Below are 11,264 nucleotides of genomic sequence, written 5' to 3'. Positions count from 1 at the left end.
CAGGGCTTTTAAGATCATTGGCATCTCCCGCAATGAAGCTGAGTCTTTGGGCCTCTCACTCAATCACCGCAGGTTGGTCGGTGGTCTTTCTGTCTTCTACCGACTCCTCTCCAGCCTTGCCCCCCTGCTCTCTCTGTGATTTGTCCCAACCACATTTCCACAGGGCGCTCAAGGTCCGCCAACAACCCCCTTCTGGTAAAACTACCAAAATCACGAATCACTTCTCATCTTCACTCTTTCATTCCTCTTATTTCCCGCCTTTGGAATAAACTTCCTCACTCTATTCTTTACCATTCTTCCCTCCAGGCTTTCAAAACAGCTGTTCACCACCACCTCTTATCTTCCCCCATCCAAATCCTCGATCTTTTCTACCCCCGATAATCCACCCAAGCCCACTTCCTTCAATTCTCCTGCTTTCCTTCCTGAAAGTCCCTTTAATGTCCATCTTCCCCTCGCCATGTTCCCCGTCCCATCCCCATCCCTCTCCCTTCCACAGTTCACCTGTGTCTGTTCCCCAATGTTTTGTCCCTTCCACTCCCGCCCCTCTTGTCTCATGCCTCCTTGCTGTGAGTTGTGTGTTCGCTCTCATACGAGCCTCGACCAAGGTATACAAAAAAAAAAAAAAAAAAAAAAAAAAAAAAAAAGAAGAAGAAGAGGAGGAAGAGGAAGCAAAAAATGAGGAAGAAGAAGAACATTACGAAGAAGAAGAAGAAGAAGAAGAAGAAGAAGAAGAAGAAGAAGAAGAAGAAGAAGCATAATTTGTTGTTTTAAAGATCTGATTTATACTTTGCCGATCAATTGTGATGTCTTTATCGGCCTTGAAATTATGGTAAATTTGGCCATGTTTGGTAAATAAATTATGAAAACACTCAAGAACGAGAATAAAAGCTACTTTGTAAAGGCTCATGAACGCAGACGTTTCAAAGTATAATTTGTACCCATTTACCTCAGAAATGTATATCGATGCAATATCACAAATTTACCGCCAAGAAGAGGTTTCTCGCACCAAGTTCTCCTCAAGACTGCACGGGGTAAGTGTTCTCTGAATACCAAGCATGTAGTTATTTTAATATCTAGAACTTGAGATTTCATCATGAATTATGTCCATTTTATTGTGTAATTATTTCCCAGTTTGTTGTCATGACATCCCAGAGAGGTTGTTTTTAACTATGGATGGATCAGGATGTCTGTCCCATCCATAGAATGTAACACCTTCCTCGTATTAATTCCAACGGCAGAAGAAACCCAACTTCCCCTCAAATATCATCCAATAACATGTCTACCAACAACATACAAACTTCTGACAGGATTTATCACAGAAATGATGAACCACCACCTAATGTAATCGGTATTTCAATAGATTTGGCTTTTATTTGAAATTAGGAATTATTTTGTCAAGAGAAGGGGGGAATGGAGAAGGGGGGCCTTTACAGATGTAGTGTCCATGACCCTCGAGTGTCTAAATCCCGATAGCACGTTCCTCACGCGTCCCAAAATGGGTGGGCCTTTTCATAAAATTTCTCAAAACATTTTTTTTTCCCTGAGATTTCAAGCTCCCACCCATGTGTAGCACCGTTACCTCACTTGTCTATACGACCACCGAACACCGGAATTGAAAGGTCGTCACCCCGGATAACTCCGGAGTCGACGGATCACTTAAAGGACCGTGGTCACCAATATTTCGACGATGTGAGGTAGGGTCCACTTGTCTACTCCAATTTACCTAAGTACTCACGCCATCTAACTACTGGGGAAGCCAGACCCTAGGCCGGCTTTGTCCGAACCGAGTCGCTGTTACCGACTCGGGTCCGGCGTAACTGAGCGGAAATTACCAAAGCCGCGCCGGTCCAAATGACAATTTGCGGCACAAACGGCCTCACTTTTTCTCAAGCCCGCACCGTGCTGGGTCAATGATAGAAACGACAGGCAACGAGCTGGTACATTTAACACGGGGTTTTTTATTTATAATAGGGAGGGAGACACAGAGCAGAGTTATCACAAATATGTAGGTAATGTACAGTGAGCAAAAGCACTTATCAATTTCTACTTGTAGGATGGCGCCACCACAGACACATACACACAAAAAGAAAATGAACCCGGATAGTCTTTATTTCGACCCTCGCAGCCAAGGGGAAAGACAGGCTGGAGGTCAGAGTTCTGCTGGTACCTGGCCGCATCCGCACGGCTTGCCGACCTGCCCTTGTGGAGCTTGGGATTCTTGTGGAAGGGCTTGGGAAGATTGGACGCTCCAACCACCACGGTGGGACTCGAACCCACACGGACAACCTCGCACCAAGGAACCAAAACGAAGCGGAAGATGCCAGCCAGCACCAAGACGAAAAATGGCCAGCAGACCAGACCAGACGACACAGACGGATCGCACCGACCATTATTCAACCAATCCTGTGAGGTGGGAGGGATCCGTCCTGAGGTAACTCTGCCTCCCATTGGACGGGTGGCATGTCGGTGGCCCGCCCCCCGAAGAGGCTCTGTAGTTGTTTCTGGCCTTCTTGCTTCCCATTGGCTGGAGCGCCTCGGCTTTGCTCGCTCTTCGTCCATTGACTGGAGGAAACACTCCCTGCCCTTCTTCAGAGCGAAGCCTCGATCTGAGGCGATGGAGGCTCCGCCCACGCCTTCAGCCAAAAACACGTGGATAATGGAGTCGGTGCGTGAAGGTTTGGTTTGGTGGCAGAACGAAGCAGGATGTTGTTGGGGAATATAAAAACAACTAACTACAAAATAACTCGCAGAGCACACATGAAATTCCCGTGAGACACAGGGGATGGAAGTGTCTAACGGAAAGGATTCTAACTATACACATATACTTAACGAAATAACTAAACTTTGGGACTGCTGACTGTCTGTGTGCAAGAGGCTTCCAAATCCGTAACAGTACATCTTCCTGAAGGCACCATATTTATAGATCGGGGTCAAACTTAACCCATAAACGTCAACGGCACATTCACGAGCATTGAAATCCACTTCTAAGGTAACACTTTTACAATGCTTCTCCAGCCATTAATCGACAGGGTGTTTACAAAGTCCCGTTATCCGCTCCGCAGAACCTGACAAATTATAATATAATGAATACACAAACCTTTTATTGTCATAACAACCAAAATATTAACATTAGCATGAATACATACGAGGGCCAGTCAATAAGTAACCTTAAAATATTTTTCACAAATTGTTTATTGCATGTACGTGTGTTACAACTGTGTTATTTTTCAGCATAATCTCCATTGTGTTCAATGCATTTTTTTCCAGCACTTTATTAAGACCTGGATTCCTCCAGAAAAAAATATTTTGGCTGCTTGTGTAGGCAATCATGTACCACCTCTTGGACTTCTTTGACAGATCGAAAAGTGGTTCCACCAAGCGCCTCTTTAAGTGGCCCAAATATGTGGTAATCCGAAGGGGCGAGGTCTGGCAAGTAGGGTGGATAAGGAAGACACTCAAAATGCATGTCCTCGATTGTTGCAGCTGTAGCATGAGCAGTATGTGGCCGAGCATTGTCATGCTGCAGCAAAACAACGGTAGTGAGTCGACCACGACATTTTGACCTGATTGCTAGTTTCTGATGATTTTTATGGAGCTTTCAGTATGATGCACTTGAGACTGTGGTCTCTCTGGGCATGTAATGCTCTACAAGTGGGCCTTGGCTATCCCAGAAGAGCATCACTTTTCCAGCGGACGAGTGTGTGCGGAATTTTTTGGGCTTCGATGAAATTAAATGGCACCACTCTTTGCTTGCCCTCTTCGTTTCTGGCTGAAAGTAGTGGACCCAGCTTTCATCCCCAGTCACTGCGCGCTGTAAGAAAGCGTCACCTTCTGTTTTGTAACTTCGCAGAAGTTCTTCACATGCATCCACTCGCCGTTCTTTCAGTTTGGCTGTGAGTTGTCTCGGCACCCATCTTGCAGACAATTTGCGGAACCCAAGCACATTGTGAATGATATGGTGTACTGAACCATAGCTAATGTTCAATTTGGAGACCATTTCATCCAGCGTAATGCGATGGTTTTCCCTTAGCACGCGCTCAACTCTTGCACCTGGTGTTTTTCTGATGTGTCGGCTGTGTAGTCCGGCCCGAGCGAGCAGCGTCTGTCACACTGGACACTCCACTTTTAAACTTCCTTTCCCAGTTGTACACCTGCTGCAGTGATAAACATGCATCACCATACTGCATCTTCATTCTGCGATGGATTTCACTGGGATTCACACCCTCACTTCCCAAGAAACGGATGACAGAGCGTTGCTCCTCCCTGGTGCATGCTTCTAAAGGAGCCACCATCTTGTACTGCTCTACTGATGTCATACGCTCAAGGTTGCCAGATCAAAAATGGGCAAAACATCACTCTTACCCATTGATAGAACATATGTCATCTACAATGACACACATTACATTCTCGAATATATAATCACCATTTTATGGTTCCTTATTGACTGGCCCTCGTATATAGGAAATGCACCAGGGTAGATGATGATGGGGGGTGGGGGCAATTGGACTTTATAACCACCCTGTGCAGTACAGTGCTGTACATCTCTTTATGTGTGAAGTTAATTTATGATCTCTTGGTTTTCGTTCTCTTGGTCACTTGACTTGCGCAATTCCACGGGATTTCCGCAAACCTCACGGGATTGTGATTTGGAAGGGTGACCATGACAGGCCATTTTAAAATCGCTGTATCATGCCTAAGCCTTTGTAGCTGCACAAAAGAAAATATTAAATGATCCCCGATCACATTCCTTAGTGAGTATAGGGAAGTGTTTTAGTCCCCCACAAAAAATTGACCAGGTAACACTGGGCAATGCCGAATACCCCTGCTCGTATTAAGTAAGGGATTTAAAAATCCTCATTCGTGGCTCCCACCCATCCACCCAGATGTAAAACTTCAGTCATGTGATCCTCACCTCCCACCAAAGTGGATAAGTTCCGAGATAACTTGATTTCTCTGTGCTGCTTCTCCTGAAATCATAATTGTGCCAAAATGAACTCTCTTAACGACAGGCCAGTCCATCTTCTTCACATCATAAGCCAAGTAATGTAAGGGATCATTGCAGCAGATTTCTTTAATTAAACTTTACTCGAGATCTGATCTTTGATCATCACTTTTAGTTTCTGCCTGCATCATTCCAGCATAGACAAGTTACTTAGATTACCAAATCAACAACGGATTACCAAATCAGCAGGGCTGGCAGGATGGCCTAGAGATATGCACACTCGCCTCCAAGCTGTCTAAAGTCTGGGTTTGAATATTGACCCAGCTATAATCCCAGTGTTTCACAGGAAGGGTGATTCATCAATGTGTATGCCGCCTCTCGGATGGGCGTTAACTATCTCACAGTATCCTTCGCGGAGAGTAGACGAGCTATCTCTGGCACCATCAACAAATTCCTGCCCTAACCAGCAGAGGGGCATTACATCAGCAGCACAGCCACGCCCTCAGCCAATAATGCGTCCCCGCAGCCTTGTGCTGCACACGAACAGACGAACCAAATCAGTTTTTACTCATTAGGTTGAAGCCATCTCACTGAACATTTGATAGTCTAGCACTCTACCTTTCTTTCCAAGCTGTTTGTTATGTAGAATCGCTGTGCTCAGCCTTTGGAAAAGCTATGATCTCAGGAGCTCCTGGGTTTAACCATTTGCTTTGAATGTCTTGGATCATATCTCCAAGATGGCCACTAAAGTATGCCACCACCTATGAATTATTCATGGACAAAATCTTCATTCTTCACTTATGGTCACATGGAATATGGATCCCTTCTTGGAGCTGAGGCTGCCATTTCTCACCTTGATTTATTTTAGGCCATGCAGTCTAAAGCCCTCGATGTCAATGGCATCTCACAACAGGAGGCTGTCTCAAGGTTTGTTTGCTCACTGCAGGCGCATTGATGGCTTTGCGCTCTTTTACCATCTCTTTTGTTCCTTTTGCCCTGCTCACCTCTGCTTAATCCATGCACCCAGTGGTGACACATGTTCTACCAGAAATCCTTCCATTGTTGGACTGCTCAAGTCATAAGCTTAATACTCACCCTAATCAATTCTTCCCCTTCTTTTCACATTGGGAAATGCCTTCAGGAGTCTTGTCTCGTGAACTTTCCTCCAGGAGTTCACGTCAGCTACCTACCTCTGCCTCATGGCCTCTTACATTACTACCTCTGAGCTTTCTTCTGCACTGGCATAATGCTTTGAACCTCTTTTCATCTGCAACTCTTCTTGTGCTGTGTTACATCCATTTGTTCTTGTCCACATGTTTTTCCCTCAACACCTTTCATTCATTCATCCAGCAAGTCCTGATGTGATGTGACCGCAACAATGATCCTTTCCAAGTCACTCAGTCGAGCACCATTCTTCTCGTGTCTTCTTCGGACAGGCCTATGGGTTTTGAACAGCTGTCGGACAGGACAGCTGTTTGAAGGTTTCCTTCCAGCATATACATGGGTGCATGCTCTGGGACGCTTTCAGTCAGGTGGTGCGTGGGTGAAGAGGGTCGCAGCATCCTTTTCTGTTTGTTGATGGAGATGTCCATGTTATCACAGTTGGGTTCGAGCGATTAGAGTTTTGAGGCTTACGTGTTGTGGCTGGTAGTTCATCTCTGTCATGGTGATATGATCCTGCTGTGAAGGATTCATCGCAAGGCTTTCACATCAATGGCACTAATGCGGGTATTGATGGTTGCGGTCCAAGTCCACGTTTTTTTGGAACCATTGGCAAAGAGCCATGTTAGTGTGCTGTAGAGTCTATGCTTAAGGCATTTGTTGATTAGGACTTTCCAGACTGTGGAAAGTGATGCCAATGTGGATTGTGATGGCTGATTGTCTCTTAAATTCTCGTGTAGAGCTGCCTCATGACCAGATGCAAGAACCAAGATATTCAAATTGACTGTGTCCATAGAGAAATTGTCAATAATTGATAGGAGGAAGGCATCCTCTTCCTTGACATTACATCTTTGTCTTGGTCCAGCTGACTTATAGGTTGAGCATGGCTGAGTCCTTGTGGAAATGCTGGAGTGTAGAGACAAGGATATCAACTACCTCTACAAGATAACCAGAATATCTTGTCACCTCTTGTAAAAATTGTAACATTCCTTTTTATCATCTTGGCTGATAACACTGAAGGGTTCTACAAGTTACCCCAGATACATCTGCAGTACTCTTACTTTATTACAGATTTTACATAATATGACACAAGCCTTCAGTATCCAGTGGATAATGACTCCAGTGGATCCCCGTTTGTGCTTCATCTTTGTCATTGCAGAGAATCATTTTGCACCATGTTCTGTGGGACATTTTCCGGAGCATTTGTGGGATGATACGATTAAAAGCAAGTCTCACTGCCTGTTTAAGATCATCATTGGTTTTGTAGGGCTGCTGTGCAACAGTCTCTTTTATGAAGTCCCAAAGGTACTCTTGTTGGAATTGTTGCTGGAAGTTAACTTCCATTGTTGTTCCTTGTTTATAGACGATCGGAAGCAATCCGTTGTTTAACTCTGTTATTGCTTGTATCACCCATGGTGACATTCACTCGATCTGAAAAAAGGGAAAAAGGAAACAAATTAACACTCTGCACACAACGGCATTGTCACAATTTTTTTTTTTACAAGGGGTGACGAGACATTGTAGCCATCCTGTACGAACAGGACGACATGATCTGGTAAGTGGAGTTTGTGCTAAGATCTACTCCGCAGTCATGACAATCTTGTTGGAGGGCGTTGTTCATGACTTGGTTCTTTGCTGGAAAAGATAACAGTGGAGGAGAACATCTCCCTGGCAAACATCTCCATAAAACATGAATGTATCTGGCAGCTGTCCCCACATTGATAAGGGCTTACTTGTGCTTGGGTGAGGTTGATGTTGATTATTCCCACATAAGTACAACTTACTTGTGCTTGGTGAGGTTGGTTATCCACATGCTTCTTGAAAAAAACGGGCATGCTGGTACTGCGCGGTAGGTGCCGATCAACACAGGGACGCTAAATAAGTCGTTGTTCAAAATGTATGGCATCCACAAATACTATGCCTTGTAAAATTTACTGAGATTATCGATGGTGACATTCCTTATAATCTGAGATTAACCCGAAGGATGTAATTTTGATTGGCTGTCAGTATGATTTGAACCTGGTTGGATTACGAATTTTCGCAATGCCTGTGGGTAGATAGCACAAATCACTATTGTTCCTTGGTTCTTACAGTTTTTTTAATCGAACTAAGCTCTCTGACAGGATTACTCTGAGCCACAAATATGTCGTAAAAACGGTAATGTACAGTCTTTAATTTGATAATGGACCATTCGAGAGATTCACACGGTGATAGAACTAAAACCAATAATCTGTAGTGGCTCTCCATGAAATTCGGTGTTCCAAACTAATCAACGAGCGATGATGTACGCCACTATAATGAATATTTTATTCAATGAGAGGGGATGTAGACATGTAAGCAGGAAATTTAAAGTGCAATGCAAGAATGAAAAAGAGACAATGAATAATCAGAACATTTGAGCCAAATACATTGCATTTACCTTACGTAAGTTGGAGCCGTATCGGCATCTGATGAGTTTTACTGTAGTTGGTTTATAACGATATTAAGTCGCGATACAACATTCAAATTCATCATGAAACACAAAAAAACGATGCAACCCTTTCTTTCAAAAATATCGAAAAAATGTCTGTATAAGTATTTCAATTTAAGACAAACAAGAAAAAGAGCAATCAGAGATTGCAGACCCTCACCAGGGCTTCTTTTGTGTGGTGTATCTTGTATGGCGTTTGTGTACTAGTGTGTTTCATAATTAATGAGACATAATTAGAACTGCCACTTTATATCTGCTGGCAGTCATGACTGGGTACCAAGACGTCCCGCTTTGATGCAAACCCGCTTTGATCGGACACTTGACCCTGACCCATGACGTTTTCAAAAATTATTATTAATTATTCAATTGAATTCAGAATGGGATTAAAATAACTTCAATTCAAATCAAATGGAAGACCAAATAGGTACAGTCCTTCATTGGAGTTCTCAGAAGGAACCTGAACAAGCAAAAAGCAAAGATGAAGTCATCAGGAGGAACCTGGATAGGATTCGCATTTCAGCTGCAACTCCTCTACCCTCAAACCCATCCAGGCACAGCCAAGTGAGCCTTATTCAAAAAAAAAACCCATGTCAAAAACCTAAATAAATCTGGCTGCCAGATCATGCATCTGTTCAAGTTGAAATTTAAAACATGTATTCCCCATCACGACTGGATCATAAATCTGAAGTTTCACATCGATTCAGTAAGCGGTTCCAGGGAAAACATTATTTAATATTTTTGTTCAATCTAATATGGCTGCCAAACCATGTGACCTATCAACTATTCCTTAAACTTATGCACCCATGGCTTGGGGAACATTTGTTTGAAGTTTCCCCTCAATCTGTCCAGCCGTTCTGGAGAAGATTGTTTTTTTAATAGATTGTCGGGTAAATCCAATATGGCTGCCAAACCATGTGACCTATGACAGCATATATGTGAACTTTGTGTTCCTCATGCATAGGCAGTCGGTTATACGTGTAAAGTTTCAGCTCGATCTGTTCAACCACTTCAGAAAAGAAGATTTTTGAAGTTTTACAAAAAAAAAAAAAAAAACAATATGGCTGCCGAATCATGTGACTGATGATCTTCTTGTTGTTCTCCATTGACTTTTACCATTTAGCTGGGGTCGCCTCCATCCCAACGAGCAGCCTTCCTCCACATTAACTGATCCAGGGCCCATTCCTCCTTCATTCCACGGTGTTTCATGTCTTCTTTTACACAGTCCATCCATCTTTTCGCTTGTCTTCCCCTTTTCCTTTTCTCAGGTACATTCAATTCCATTGCTCTCCTTGATGGTTCCTCTTCCCTTTGCCGTTTCACATGTCCAAACCACCTCAACCTTGCCTCTCTCGCCTTTTCCTCGATCCCAACCACTCCTGCCATTTCCTTGATGCTCTTGTTCATTTTCTTTTCTCTTAGACTGATGCTCATAATCCACCTCAACATTCTCATCCCTGTTCTCATTAGTAGCCGCTCTTCCTTCTTCTTCAATGCCCATGTTTCAGCTCCATACAGGAGCACTGGTCTGATGACTGTCTTGTATTCCTTAATCCTCAGTTTCAATGGTAACTTCTTGACCTTCCCAGGTACACAAAGTCCTCAACTTGGCTCAAGGTTGCTCCCCCTGTATCCTTGATGTTGATTTTTCTCTTGGTCTTACTCTTCCCGATGGTCATTGATACTGTCTTTTTCACATTCATCTTCATTCCTTTTTGTTCCAGTCTTCTCTGCCAATTTTGAAGTTGGTTTTGCAGATCTTTCTCCGTTTTTGCCGTGATCGCCAAGTCGTCTGCAAACAGCATTTACCAGAGAAGGCCAGTTTGGCATTCTTGGCTGATGACGTCCAAGATGATGACAAGCAATAACAGACTTAGTGCTGACCCTTGATGAAGGCCAACCTCGACTTCAAAGCTCTCCGTCATTCCGTGTACTGTTTTGACCTTAGTTGTTGTTTGGTTGTAGGTGTTCCGGACGATGTTTGTCAAGTGTTCAGGTATTCCTTTCTTGCGTAAACTCCAGTAGACCAACTCCCAGGGGATTCTGTCGTATGCCTTTTCCAGGTCGACGAACACATGGTAGTTGCTTGTTCTTTTCCAGATGCTTCTCTTGCAGTTGTCTGAAGAAGAAAATAGCATCAGTAGTGCCTCATTTAGGTCGAAAGCCAAACTGCATTTGGTCGTTGTTCGTGACTTCTCTGATTTTCTTGTCCAGAATCCTTTCGGTGATCTTCAGCATCTGCTCCGTGAGTTTGATTCCCCTGTAGTTCCCACATTCGAGCACATCTCCTTTTTGTTTGTATATTGGAACCAGTACACTTTCTCTCCAGTCTTCTAGCATATTCCCCGTTATCCAGATGTTCTCGAGGATCCAGTGGGTCCAACGGACTCCATGGTATCCGAGTGCTTTGATCATTTTGATGGTTACTTCGGATGGTCCCACTGCTTTGTTCTTCTTCATTTTCCTGATGGCTTCACTGACTTCCTGCATTGTTACCATTTGGACTGGTCCTTCCAGTGGTGGTACTTCAATCAGCTCTTCCACTTCATTCCTCTCATTTAGCAGTGTTTCAAAGTATTGTTGTGGTTTCCGCCGCGTTCGACGTGCGGATGACCGTTCTAGCCAAATCGCGGTTGCGCGCCCACCGAAGGCCACAATCCGGTCGTGACTTTCCAGACCAACGCCAAAATCCAG

General features: G+C 43.9%; 1 long non-coding RNA gene across 1 annotated transcript in view; it reads left to right on the top strand.

Moving 5' to 3' along the window:
• Positions 1-732: 732 nt before the first annotated feature.
• The window catches only part of LOC147011550 (uncharacterized), a 33,361-nt gene continuing 22,829 nt past the window's right edge, over positions 733-11,264 (top strand). Inside the window, exons 1-2 of the long non-coding RNA XR_015051823.1 lie at positions 733-829; positions 952-1,031. This is a non-coding gene — a long non-coding RNA (uncharacterized LOC147011550). The remainder of the gene's footprint in view (positions 830-951; positions 1,032-11,264) is intronic.

Source organism: Eptatretus burgeri, chromosome 15, assembly GCF_056783735.1.
Source record: "Eptatretus burgeri isolate ZD-2024b chromosome 15, Ebu_testis_v1, whole genome shotgun sequence".
Taxonomy (NCBI): Eukaryota; Metazoa; Chordata; class Myxini; order Myxiniformes; family Myxinidae; genus Eptatretus; species Eptatretus burgeri.
The sequence above is the reverse complement of the archived record's forward strand: the minus strand, read 5'-3'. Positions and strand labels throughout refer to the sequence as shown.